General features: G+C 45.2%; 1 protein-coding gene across 6 annotated transcripts in view; it reads left to right on the top strand.

Moving 5' to 3' along the window:
- Positions 1-13,679, top strand: part of mak (male germ cell-associated kinase) — a 229,465-nt gene that overhangs the window by 44,703 nt on the left and 171,083 nt on the right. The window lies entirely within an intron of this gene.

Below are 13,679 nucleotides of genomic sequence, written 5' to 3' on the forward strand. Positions count from 1 at the left end.
ATTTCAGGGGATAGACTGACTACTAATATTCATTACAACCCCACCAACTCCCACAGCTATCTCGACTACGTTTCCTCACATCCTGCTTCCTCAAAGGACTCCATTCCATTCACCCAGTTTCTCCATCTCTGTTGCATCTGTTCTGATAATGCTACCTTTCCCTATGGTGTTTCCAATATGCCTTCCTTTTTCCACAACTGAGGATTTCTCCTCCAACTGTGGTTGACAGGGCCCTTAACCATGTCAAATCCCTTACCCACACTTCTGCCCTCATCCCTTCCCCTCCCTCCCAGAAACAAGAGGGAGAATTTTCTCCCCGTCGGGCGGACCGGACAGGAGCGGGCACGGGTGGGCGTGGAGCCAATTTTGTGGGCGGGCCAATTAAGGCCTGCCCAGCGTGATGCGCACCTGGAAGCGCTCAGCGCTACCTGTGCGGGCAGGGGTCGGAGGGAGAGTCGAGGCCTGCGCTCTTTCACGCACGCATGCGAAAGAACACAGAAACCTCCCTGAGGCACGAAGCTACCTCAGAGAGATTAAGTTCAGTACAAAAGATGTTTGAAATAAAAAAATAAAATTATTCAGACATGTCCCCTCATGTGACATGTTTATGAATTTAAAGAAAATGTTTTATTTAATTTATAAACCCTTCACGAAACCTCATCCCACCCGTGGATGAGGTTTCATGAGAAATGCGAAGGCCGCCTGGGCTCATCGCCTGCCTGCCAACCTTAAGGTTGGACGGGCAGCCCTGACACTCACTTTAATTAGGTAAGTAATGGCCTTAACAAGCTTTTGACACTTCGGTGGTGCGCAGCCGACTCCGGTGCATCCCCACCGAACTGAAGATCGGAATGGCACATGGTGACATTGGGACGCACGCCCGACATCACTGCGCGTCATTTTAGCCATCAGTGTGCGCCCCCGCACACTGAATGGAAGATTCTGGCCAAGGGTTTCCCTTGTACTCACTTTCCACCCCACCAGCCTCCATATTCAAAGGGCCATCTTCCACCATTTCCACCACCCCCAGCATGCTGCCACCACCAAATACATCTTCCCCTCCCTTTCCCAGTAAGCATTCTGAAGGGACCGCTCCTTCCATGACTCCCTGGTCCACTCCTTTCTCACCCCAACACTTCATCCCCTTCTGACTACACCTTCCCATGAAATCACAAGAGCTGTAACACCTGCCCCTTTACCTCCCCTCTCCTCACTGTCCAAGGCCCCAAACACTCCTTCCAGGTGAAGCAGTGATTTACTTGAACTTTTTTCAATTTAGTCTACAGTGTTTGCCGCTCACAATGCGACCTCCTCATATCAGGGAGACCAAATGCAGACTGGATGAACGTTTTAATGGAACACCTCCGTTCAGACCCCAAGCATGACCCCAACGTCCCAGTCGCCTGCATTTCAATTTACCATCTTGCTCTCATGTTCACATTATCTGTCCTGGCCTCGCTACAAAGTTCCAGTGAAGCCCAACACAAGCTGGAGGAACAGCACCTCATCTTCTGATTAGGCACTTTACAGCCTTATGGACTCAACACAGAGTTCATGGCTTGCAGTTGTTGAACTCAGTCTTATACTTTGAAATTTTTTGACAATTAATTGCCAGTCAGTGCCTTGTTTCTACTTGCAGGCTAAGCTGACCTTTATTCTGTCATTAACATCTATTCTGGACCTATTTTTGTTTCTTTACTACAACCATTACCACTCCCTTTGCCTTTTGTTCCATGACAACTTTGGTATTTAATCTCCCCCATCCTCTAACCCATCCCTGACCTTGCCCCCTTTTTCAACAGCATAAAACGCATCACCTTTCTACCTCTGTCCAGTTCCGACAAAGAGTCCTATTGGAATAGAAAAGTTAACTCTGTTTCTCCCACCGCAGAGGCTGCCAGACCTGCTGGGTTTTTCCAGCACTTTCTGTTTTTATTTCAGATATTCAGCATCTGTTGAATTTTGCTTTTATATAACAACATAAGCTAAGATTGAACAATGAACATTCTGGCTACTTACACATTAGCATATTTTCTCTTAAAGTAACATCACAACAAAAATAATACATTGCAGTGTTGTTCATGGAGGAAAAATACTGGTTTGTTGTTTATTTTCAATGCATTAAGAATAAATAATTGGAAAAATCAAGAACTGAAAATATAGTGGGGACTAAATTGGGACATATGGTACCTATTTTTCAAGCACTATCCGGCTTCATCAAGCCCCAAAATGGCGGGCAGTAAGCGCATGCTATTTTCCAACTAGAACTGTGCTACCTACCATATGGGATAAAGACAAACAAGAGGTGTCAACAGGTGTTAAGCTCTTTGCATATGCATATAAGGGTCCTACATGCCTGTTCAGGTCCCTGCTGTGTCATTGGCACCGCTGGCTGCTTCTTAGATGATCAATTAAGAGTATGCTGGGGCTGTTAGAAAAGAGAGGGCTGGGGATGATCTAAAAGAAATATTTAAAATTATGAAAGGGTTTGATAAGGTGGACAGAGAAAACATATCCATACTTGTGGGGGAGACCAAAACTTGGAGTTATAAATATAAGATAGTCGCAAATAAATCTAATAAGGAATTAAGGAGAAACTTTTTTATCCAAGGAGTAGTAAGGATGTGGTACTCGCTCTCACAGGGAGTAATTGAAGCGAATAGCATGGATGCATTTGAAGGGAAGCTAGGTTAACACATGAATCAGAAAGAAATAGAAAAATATGTTAATAGCATTAAATATAAAGGAGTATGTAATTGCCTACATGAAGTAAGTTAAATATTTACCAGAATTGCCTTCCCGATTTCTATCACTCCCAAACCAACTCCAATGCCTCTCAAACATTTGAAGATCCAATCGCTTCTGTCCCTCACTACTTGCCACCCAATATTCTGCCATCTCCTCACCACCCAATGTATCCATCCCTGGCCTCCAGTCCCACCACAACTATCAGTATGAACAAAGGATAAGGGTAGATTTTACAAATTTTCACTTGTAACAGAGAGCTTTGTGATCGGAACATTAACCACAAATTTAGGTCAACACGCCCAATTCACAACTTGCGTGATTTTCCACTTCTTTCACATCGGAATTCACCTTGACACCTTAACCAACTGATGATTCACACACACATGTATAGTTGTAATAATGCAAGATCAGGTCTTTATTGAGACACCATGCTCACTGTTTCCATATGAGTCATGTACAGTGATTTACTTACATTTCTATATCATTTTTACCTTTGATCACTGCAATCCATGCACACCACCAATAAATCATAGTGAAACAAAGATACATAAAAGTGACAGTATGATAACAAACATAGAACCAGCAAGAATGCACGTGGCACTCCTGATCTCTTCCATTTGTTTTATTACCATTATTATATTGTCCTTTACATCGGTAGAAAACATTTGTCTTAAATCCCTTAACACTGTATAGCCTAGTCTCCTGCTCATCAGAAAAATGTTTAACTCATAATGTGGTGGTCCCACAGACTGCCAAGGATATCGAAGTACTCAGGTAGTGTGCACTGTCGTTCCCATACCTACCAATTAGATTTTGCACCAGGAATCATCAACGCAATACCTATTTGTTAAAATGAAACTCAAAAACATTCAACATGAAAAGCAAACTGGAACAGGTTCAGTACAGCTCAGAATTATTGAGAAACAGAGTAATGGTTTAATGTTTTAAGAGCTCTCTAAATGAGGACTGTACCTCTATTCAAAGGGATATAGCACTATCTTTGCAGAAAACATTTTGATTAGTAGAGTATTAAATTCTAATAAATTAAAAAGTACTGAAAAATATATCGAAAAAAATCTGGTAGATGGACAGATGTCTGATAATTTCTTGGTTTCCTCCATCGTTCCCCAAAGTTCACTTTGAAATATGCAGTTCATATTAGTGAAGACAGGGATCAGATGTAAATTTGTGAATTCTAGAACTGTATAAGCAGAGCAGAGAAAAATGCTCTAAAACATTTTCCAAACAACAATCAATGTTTATCTAAACAGGACCAGGACCAATATGCTTGCAGGGGTATTCACTAGTACTATGGGGAAAGGTTTAAACTAGAGTGGCAGGGGAATGGGAACCTGAGTGGGGAGACACAGGAGAGGGAAACAAAGATAGAAATGAAAGACAGAAAAGTAAAAAGCAAAAGTGGAAGGCAGAGGAAACAGGGGTTAGCAGCAATTAGGGCCATAGTATAAAAAATGTGCAAAAATGTTAAAAAGACAAGTCTAAAGGCACTGTATCTGAATGCACGGAGCATTCACAATTAGGTAGACAAATTAACAGCACAAATAGATGTAGATGGGTCCAATATGGTTGCGATTACAGAGACATGGCTGCAGGGTGACCAAGGCTGGGAACTAACTATCCAAGGGTATTCAATATTTATGAAGGACAGACAAAAAGGAAAAGGAGGTGGGGTGGCGTTGTTAATTAAGATGGAAATCCGTACAACATTGAGAGAGGATATTGGCTCAGAAAATCTTGATGTAGTATCAGTCTGGATGGAGCTAAGAAGCAACAAGAGGCCGAAAACATTAGTGGGAGTTATCTATAGGCCTCCAAACAGTAGTGGTAAGGTAGGGGATGGTATTGAAAAGGAAATGAGGGATACATGTAACAAAGGTGCGACAGTAATCATAGGTGACTTTAATCTACAGATAGACTGGGCAAACCAAATTAGCGGTAATACTGTGGTGGATGATTTCCTGGAATGTGTACGAGATGGCTTTTTAGACCAGTACGTCGAGGAACCAACTAGGGAACAGGCTATCCTAGACTTGGTTTTGTGCAGTGAGAAGGGGTTAATTAATAATCTTGTTGTGCGGGGTCGTTTAGGGAACAGTGACCATAACATGATAGAATTCCTCCTTAGGTTGGAAAGTCTAAACCAAAACTAGGGTCCTAAATCTAAACAAAGGAACCTACAAAGGTATGAGGCATGCGTTGGCTAAGATAGATTGGGGAACTTCATTAAAAGGTATTAAAGGTGGATAGGCAATGGTTAATATTTAAGGAACAAATGTATGCATTGTAACAGTAATACATTCCTTTCTGGCACAAAAACACAACAGGAAAAGTGGCCCAACCATGGCTAACAAAAGAAATTAAGGCTGGTATTAGATCCAAAGCGGAGTCATATAAAGTTGCTAGAAAAAGTAGCAAGCCTGAGGATTGGGAGCAGTTTAGACTTCAGCAAAAGAGGACCAAGAGATTGATTGAGAGGGGAAAAATAAAGTATGAGAGTAAACTTGCAAGGAACATAAATGAAAACTGTAAAAGCGTCTTTATGTAAAAAGAAAAGGATTAGTGAAGACAAATGTAGGGCCCTTAGTCCAAGACGGGAGAATTTATAATAGAGAACAAGGAAATGGCAGAGCATTTAAACAACTACTTTAGTTCTGTCTTCATGGAGGAAGACACAAATAACTTCCCAGAAGTGCCAGGGAACCGAGGGTTTGGTGAGAAGGACAAATTGAAGGAAATTAGTATTACTAAAAAAACAGTGCAGAAGAAATTAATGGAACTGAAAGCTGATAAATCCCCAGGCCTGATAATCTACATCCCAGGGTACTAAAAGAGGTAGTCGTGGAAATAGTGGATACGTTGGTTGTCATCTTCCCAAATTCTGTAGATTCTGGAACAGTCCTGGCAGATTGGAGGGTGGCAAATGTAACCCCTACTGTTTAAAAAAGGAGGGAGGGAAAAACAGTGTTACAGACTGGTTAGCCTAACATCAGTGGTAGGGAAAATGCTAGAGTCTCTTATAAAGGAAGTGATAACAGGACACTTAGAAAATATCAACGGGATTGGACAAAGTCAACATGGATTTATGAAAGGGAAATCATGTTTGACAAACCTCCTGGAGTTTTTTGAGGACGTAATGAGCAGAATAGATAAGGGAGAACCAGTGGATGTGGTATATTTGGATTTTCAGAAAGCTTTTGATAAAGTCCCACATAATAGATGAGTGTGCAAAATTAAAGCATATGGGATTAGGGTTAATATATTGCATGGATTGAGAATTGGTTAGCAGACGGGAAACAGAGAGTAGGAATAAATGGATCTTTTTCGGAGTGACTAGTAGGGTACTGCAGGGATCAGAGCTTGGGTCCCAACTATTCACAATATATATATCAATGATTTGGATGAGGGAACCAAATGTAATATTGCCAAGTTTGCTGCTGACACAAAACTAAGTCAGAATGTGAGTGGTGAGGAGGATGATAAGAGTCTTCAAGGCAATTTAGACAAGTTAAATGAGTGGGCAAATACATGTCCAGTGCAATATAATGTGGATAAGTGTAAAGTTATCCACTTTGGTAGGAAGAACAGAATGTCAGAGTATTATTTAAATGGTGATAGATTGGGAAATGTTGATGTACAAAGGGACCTGGGTGCCCTTGCACACCAATCTGAAAGCAAGCATGCAGGTGCAGCAAGCAGTTAAGAAGGCAAATGTTATGTTGGCCTTCATTGCAAGAGGAGTTGACTACAGGAGCAAGGTTGTCTTACTGCAGCTATACATGTCCTTGGTGAGACCACACCTGAAGTATTGTGTGCAGTTTTGGTCTCCTTACCTAAGAAAGGATATACTTGATATTGAGGGAGTGCAGTAACGTTTCACCAGACTGATTCCTGAGATGGCAGGATTATCGTATGAAGAGAGGTTGGGCCGACTAGGCCTGTATTCTCTGGAGTTTAGAAGAATCTTCAGCTGCTTCATCAATGACCTTCCTTCCATCATAAGGTCAGAAGTGGGGATGTGCGCTGATGATTGCACAATGTTCAGCACGATTTGCGACTCCTCAGATACTGGAGCAGTCCAATTTCAATTGCAGCAAGACCTTGACAATATCCAGGCTTGGGCTGAGAAGTGGCAAGTAACATTTGCGCCACAAAAGTGTCAGGCAATGACCATCTCCAACATAACAGAATCCAACCGTCGCCCCTTGATGTTCAATGGCATTGCCATCACTGAATCCCCCATGATCAACATCCTGGGGGTTACTATTGATCAGAATCTGAACTGGACTAGCCGTATAAATACTGTGGCTATAAGAGCAGGTCAGAGGCTAGGAATCATGCGAGGAGTAACTCACTTCGTGACTCCCTAAAGCCTGTCCACCATCTACAAGGCACAAGCCAGGAGTGTGATGGAATACTCCCCACTTGCCTGGATGAGTGCAGCTTGTACAACACTCAAGAAGCTTGACACCGTCCAGGACAAAGCAGCCCGCTTGACTGGCACACCACATCCACAAACATTCACTACCCCAACCACCGACGCACAGTTGCAGCAGTGTGTACCACCTATAAGATCCACTGCAGGAATTCACCAAGGCTCCTTCGACAGTACCTGCCAAACCCACAACCATCACCATCAAGAAGGTCAAGGACAGCAGATAGATTGGAACACCACCACGTGGAAGTTCCCCTCCGAGTCACTCACCATCCTAACGTGGAAATATACCGCCGTCCCTTCACTGTCGTTGGGTCAAAATCCTGGAACTGCCTTCCTAATAGCACTGTGGGTGTACCTACACCACATGGACTGCAACGGTTCAAGAAGGCAGCTCACTACCACGTTCTCAAGGGCAACGAGGAATTGGCAATAAATGCTGGCCCAGCCAGCGAAGCCCACATCCTGTCAATGAATAAAAGAAAGAGAGGGGATCTCATTGAAACATATCAAGTTCTGACAGGGCGGGACAATCTGGTTGCAGCGATAATGTTTCCTCTGACAGGGGGTCTAGAACAAGGGGTCACAGTCTCAGGATACTGGGTAGGCCATTTAGGACTGAGATGAGGAGAAACTTCTTCACTCAGCGGGTGGTGAATCTGTGGAATTCTCTACCACAGAGGACAGTCGAGGCCAAGTCACTGAATATATTTAAGAAGGAAATAGATTTCTAGACCCTAAAGGTGTCAAGGGGTGTGGGGAGAGAGTGGGATTATCGTGTTGAGGTAGAGGACTAGCCATGATATTGAATGGCGGAGCAGGCTCAAAGAGCCAAATAACCTACTCCTGCTTCTATTTTCTATGTTTCTATTGGTGAGTTCCTTTTGACTTGTACAGATAGACAATTGGGGCATCTTTATACACTTGCAGGATGTCCCCTTGCTCATACATAGACTGAAAGTGTTCAATCAGCTTCTTGAGCAGGCAATGGCATCCTGCCTTGTAGACCTCATCTGGAATAGCATCAGCTTCTGGACAGGAGTTTGATTCCACTCGTTATTTCTGACAGTGTGGGCGGGTCCTCAAGAGCTGTTGATGGCAACCTGTGCCAGCCCATTGATTGCTTCTTCATTGATAGATGAAGGCCAAATGAGGATGTGGTTGAAGTGCTTTGCTCATCTTTCTAAATTTTGGGATTTTTTTTATGAGCAATATTCAGCTGTGGATAGATTTCAGAGCATCGTAGAACCTCTTCCAGTGTTTGTGGTCTGCATATGACTGAAGTTTGTCTGCTTTCTGATTCAACCAAGCATCTTGCATCTCTCTGAGGTTGCATTGGACAGTCCTGCAGATGTTTCAGTAGGCATTGAGCTTGGATAGTGATCACAGAATCACAGTGCAGAAGAAGCCCTTCGGCCCATTGAGTCTGCACCGACACGTGAGAAACACCTGACCTACCTAATCCCATTTACCAACACTTGGCCCTTAGCCTTGAATGTTATGACGTGCCAAATGCTCATCCAGGCACTTTTTAAAGGATGTGAGGCAACCCACCTCCACCACTCTCCCGGGCACTGCATTCCAGACTATCACCACCCTCTGGGTAAAAAAGCTTTTCCTCACATCCCCCCTAAACCTCCTGCCCCTCACCTTGAACTTATGCCCCCTTGTGACTGACCCTTCAACTAACGGGAACAGCTGCTCCCTATCCACACTGTCCATGCCCCTCATAACCTTGTACAACTCGATCAGGTCGCCCCCTCAGTCTTCTCTGCTCCAACAAAAACAACCCAAGTCTATCCAACCTCTCTTCATAACTTAAATGTTTCATCCCAGGCAACATCCTGGTAAATCTCCTCTGCACCCCCTCCAATGCAATCACATCCTTCCTATAATGTGGCTACCAGAACTGCACACAGTACTCCAGCTGTAGCCTCACTAAGGTTCTATACAACTCCAACATGACCTCCCTACTTTTGTAGTCTATGCCTCGATTGATAAAGACAAGTGTCCCATATGCCTTTTTCACCACCCACTAACATGCCCCTCTGCCTTCAGAGACCTATGGACACACACGCCAAGGTCCCTTTGTTCCTCAGAACTTCCTAGTGTCATGCCATTCATTGAATACTTCCTTGTCAAATTACTCCTTCCAAAGTGTATAATCTCTCACTTTTCAGGGTAAATTCCATCTGCCACTTATCTGCCCATTTGACCATCCCGTCTATATCTTCCTGTAGCCCAAAACACTCAACCTCACTGTTAACCACCCGCCCAATCTTTGTGTCATCCACAAACTTACTAATCCTAACCCCCACATAGTCATTTATGTCATTTATATAAATGATAAATAATAGGGGATGACTTGTCATTGAGGTTAAACCTGCAGAGGCAATGTTTCTCCTCCTGTAGTTTCTGGATTACCTCAGTGTTTTCATGAAACCAATCACAATGCTTACGAGAGATAGGGCGAAAGGCCTGTAAGGCAGCGAAGTACAATATATCCCCGCTGGTCAGCCCGTCATGCTCAATGCAGTGAGGGACCGTTTTCCCTGTACACAGGCAATTCTCAATTTTCTCTGAGGGAGATTCCTTCATGACCGCCTGCTTGAGCCTTGAGACATTGAAATGCTTCTGGACCTTCATGCCCTGGGCGCACCTAGGTGGATCTGACCATTTGCAAAGGTCCCTAAGGACATACTTTGCAATTTCTTGTTTGCTGATGACTATGCACTTAGCTAGAATTTAACTGTAAAAAAACAAGACATCCCATGCTACGCATAACCAGGGGAACAAATGGCTGCCTTGGACAACAAAACTCTCTTTCCATCTGGAAATTGCAGGTTGGAACAGTTTTGTACATCAAATTTAAAAGCTCATTGAACTTCAGAGACCATGGGCAGAATTTTCATCTTCGAGGTAAGTAGCGGGAGTCAGGAAATTTCCCAGCTTGGCGTGCCTACCTTGGGAGAAAGATGGAACTTTCGTTCTGGGGGAGGAGGGGCCAGCTGCTAACAAGGGTCTGACCCTGCGCCGCTCCCAGAAAAAGCTCAAAGGCAGCCACAGGAGCTGCCGCGTGCCAAGTTGGGCTGTTTAAAAGGCCTGCCACGGTGCAATGGGTCTTCATCCCAGTTATAATAAAAACAGTAAGGCCCTTGAGCCCTAACTCCTCACACCTCCTCAACCCCACACATTCCCCTTGCCCCATCCATGCTACCTCATGACCCCCCCCCCATAGCCCCTCATACTCTTCATGCCAAGCTATGCCCCTTCACCCGCACCCATGGCCTGTCACACCTTCCTTGGAAAGTTATGGCACTCCCATGCCCATTCAACCAATATACACTCAGTGTAGAATAAATGAAATCTATAGTGACAATAGGTTGGGTTAGAAAAGTTTTTAAAAAAATAATTCATTCATAAAAGTTGCTTTTACTGCAGACCTAAAAAAAATCAATCATCCAAACACTTTGAAGTATCAATAGCAGAAACTGCAAGCACTTGAAACCTCTATCTTGAGTAAATAATCATTGTGAAATTAACAGAATAAATCAGAGAAGAGATGCCAATGCATACAAACATACAGATTAGGAGCAAGAGTAGACCATTCGGCCCCTTGAGCCTGCTCTGCCATTCAATGAGATCATGGCTGATCAGATTGTGGCCTCAACTCCACATTCTGCCTACCCCTGATAACCTTTGACTCCCTTGTAAGTCAAGAATCTATCTACCTCTGCCTTTAAAAATAGTCAATGCCTTCACTGCTCTCCGGGGAGGAGAGTTCCAAAGACTCATAACCCTCTGTGAGAAAAAATCTCTTCTCATCTCTATCTTAAATGGGAGACCCTTTATTTTTAAACTGTGTGCCCTAGTTCTAGTCTCTCCCACAAGGGGAAACTTTCAGCATCCATCCCTGTCAAGTACCCTCAAGATCTTATATGTTTCAATAAAATCACCTCTCATTCTTCTAAGCTTTAATGAACCATGTCTAACCTTTCCTCATAAGGTAACCCCACTATCCCAGGCATGAGTCTAGTGAACCTTCTCTGAAAGGCTTCTAACACATTTATATCCTTTCTTAAGTAAGAAGACCAAAACCATACACAGTACTCCAGATGTGATCTCACATCATGTAGCTTTCCATTTGCATTTGTCACGACTCACTGGGAATAGTTCACTGTAATATCAAGCCCCACTCTTCCCCGAACCACAACAAATGCGAAAAGTTTGACCAAACCACCAGATTGCCACAATTCTACCTAGCTGTTTAATTAGGCTAACAGAATATGAGCACCGGGTTTGTAAACTTAATGAGTTAATAACTGTTTATTGAACAAATTGTCTTTAACCAATGGCAGAAGTAAGAAATATGAACTGCTAACTTCTCCCACCATAACTTAAACTCTACCGCCTTAAATCCCTATGCACGCGCACACACACACACAACACATCGGCAGGCCCGGGAGCGGTTACAAAGCCAACTGCTGCCTGTGATCAGGCCCTGACATGGATTTCACGCTGGCTGGATGGTAAAATGTGTGCTGCGGCACTCAGTGCTGCTGGGGTGGGCGCGGTAGGAGCTTTATTGGACCGCAGAGAAGTTGGACTGCGCATGTTGTGCAATCTCCTCGCCAATGCTGGCCATGTAGCAGCCACTGCTGGAGGCGCTCACAGTTCCTTGCAATCTCAACATTGTTTGGACCAGTGTCCTCCATGTCACACGTTCACAAGGCAGCCATGCAGCACATTCATCTTTGGTCATCTGAGGGGTGACCAGTACTCTCTGGGAAACATTAAGGGGCAGTCACACAGGGCCAGGAAAGGTGCCAAGTATAGCCATGATAACCATGTCTCTCTCTCTTTCATGCTGCAAGAGGACCACGTCAGGTTCATGGATCCTGGTGTCCTAGCTGTATGCCTGATGGCCTACAGAGACCGTAGAAGATGGAGGAGAGCGCAACTGAGGCACCTGGCCGTGCAAAGGCAGGAGCAGCAACCTCATGAAGGGGCAGCAGGGGCTCCCACATAGGCTGCCCAGGAGCAACAGCGAGCCGTGGCTGGTCGGCACCTAGCGACACCCAGGGTCTATAGACACCGCCTGCCATTCCTGCAGATGACTGAGAACCAGTGTCGCCTATAACTGCGCATAACCAGAGACCTGGTGGCTGACATTTCCACTTACTGCAGGACTTGGCGCCAAGAGGACATGGAGGGCATCCATTGCTCAATTTCTATGCCAGTGGCTCCTCTCAGGGATCCACAGGTGACCTCTGTGGGATTTCACAATTCGTCACCCAAAAATGCATTCATGAGGTCACGGATGCCATCTTCTCCACGACACACAACTTTGTGCATTTCGCCCTGGACCAGAGGACAGCCAGGATGCAAGGGCCGTTGGATTCGCCCTGATCTCAGGATTCCCACAAGTGCACTCATGTGGCGCTCAGGTCTCTATCGCTACACTCAGTGGACTTCATCAACCGCAAGAGCTCACTGAACATGCAGCTGGTTTGCAGCCACCAGAAACGCATCCTGCAGGTATGTGCACAGTTTCCAGGGAGTGTGCACGAACCTACAGCCTTCCAGGGTCCACAGGGGCTGCAGGGTTGGCTCCTTGGGGGCAAGGAGGCCATGGCTGATGACACCCGTGTCGCGGCCTCAGACTGCAGCAGAGCGACGCTATAATGAGGCTCATGCAGCAGCTCGCAACTTGGTGGGGCAGACCATCGGGTTGGTGAACCTGCAGTTCCAATGCCTGGACCGGTCTGATGGAGCCTTGCAATACAGTCGTCGTCATCTGTTGCGCCCTTTACAACCTGGCGCTGCAACGGGAGAGGAGCTGGCTAAGGAGGAGATGGAGGAGCTGCACGACTCCTCTGATGAGGACACCGACAGGTATGAGGGTGAGGGGGCTCTCGATGGTGACAACGACTGGGATGAGGCTCTCGCACTGGCTAGATGAAGCAGGTGCACTGGGGAGGCCCTCATAGCCACCAGATTTGTGGACGATGATGACAACATGCAGTGAGGTGTCCCCGTAGATCTCCACATCGCAGTTGTAAGCGTTTGACTCCAGTCTGACTTATGGCAGCGCCCATATCCTCTGTGAGAATGCTCCTGGCATGGAGATGCAGTGGAGGCCCTAATAGTCGCTCGATTGCAGGAGGATGATGACAACATGCAGTGAGGACACTCCATGGATCTTCACATTGCCTCCGAGAATGTCTGACTCCTGTCTGGCCGAGGGCAGCTCGATGGCACTCCATGATTGGGCCATCTCAGAGATGGAGCCATGAAACTTTAGACGCATCTGATGCCGTGTCCGCCTTCAGCACCTCAGCCCTTCTGGAGCTGGTGCACAGTATCACTGGTCGTACATACTGGTGTGATGGCGCCAGCCCCACCTTAAAGGTGCTGAGAGCTCACAGAGAGTACGAGAATGCTCTGTGGCGCCTGCCCATTACATTCTGGCAGCAAT

The sequence above is a fragment of the Cetorhinus maximus genome, chromosome 3 (assembly GCF_964194155.1).
Source record: "Cetorhinus maximus chromosome 3, sCetMax3.hap1.1, whole genome shotgun sequence".
NCBI classification, from domain to species: Eukaryota; Metazoa; Chordata; class Chondrichthyes; order Lamniformes; family Cetorhinidae; genus Cetorhinus; species Cetorhinus maximus.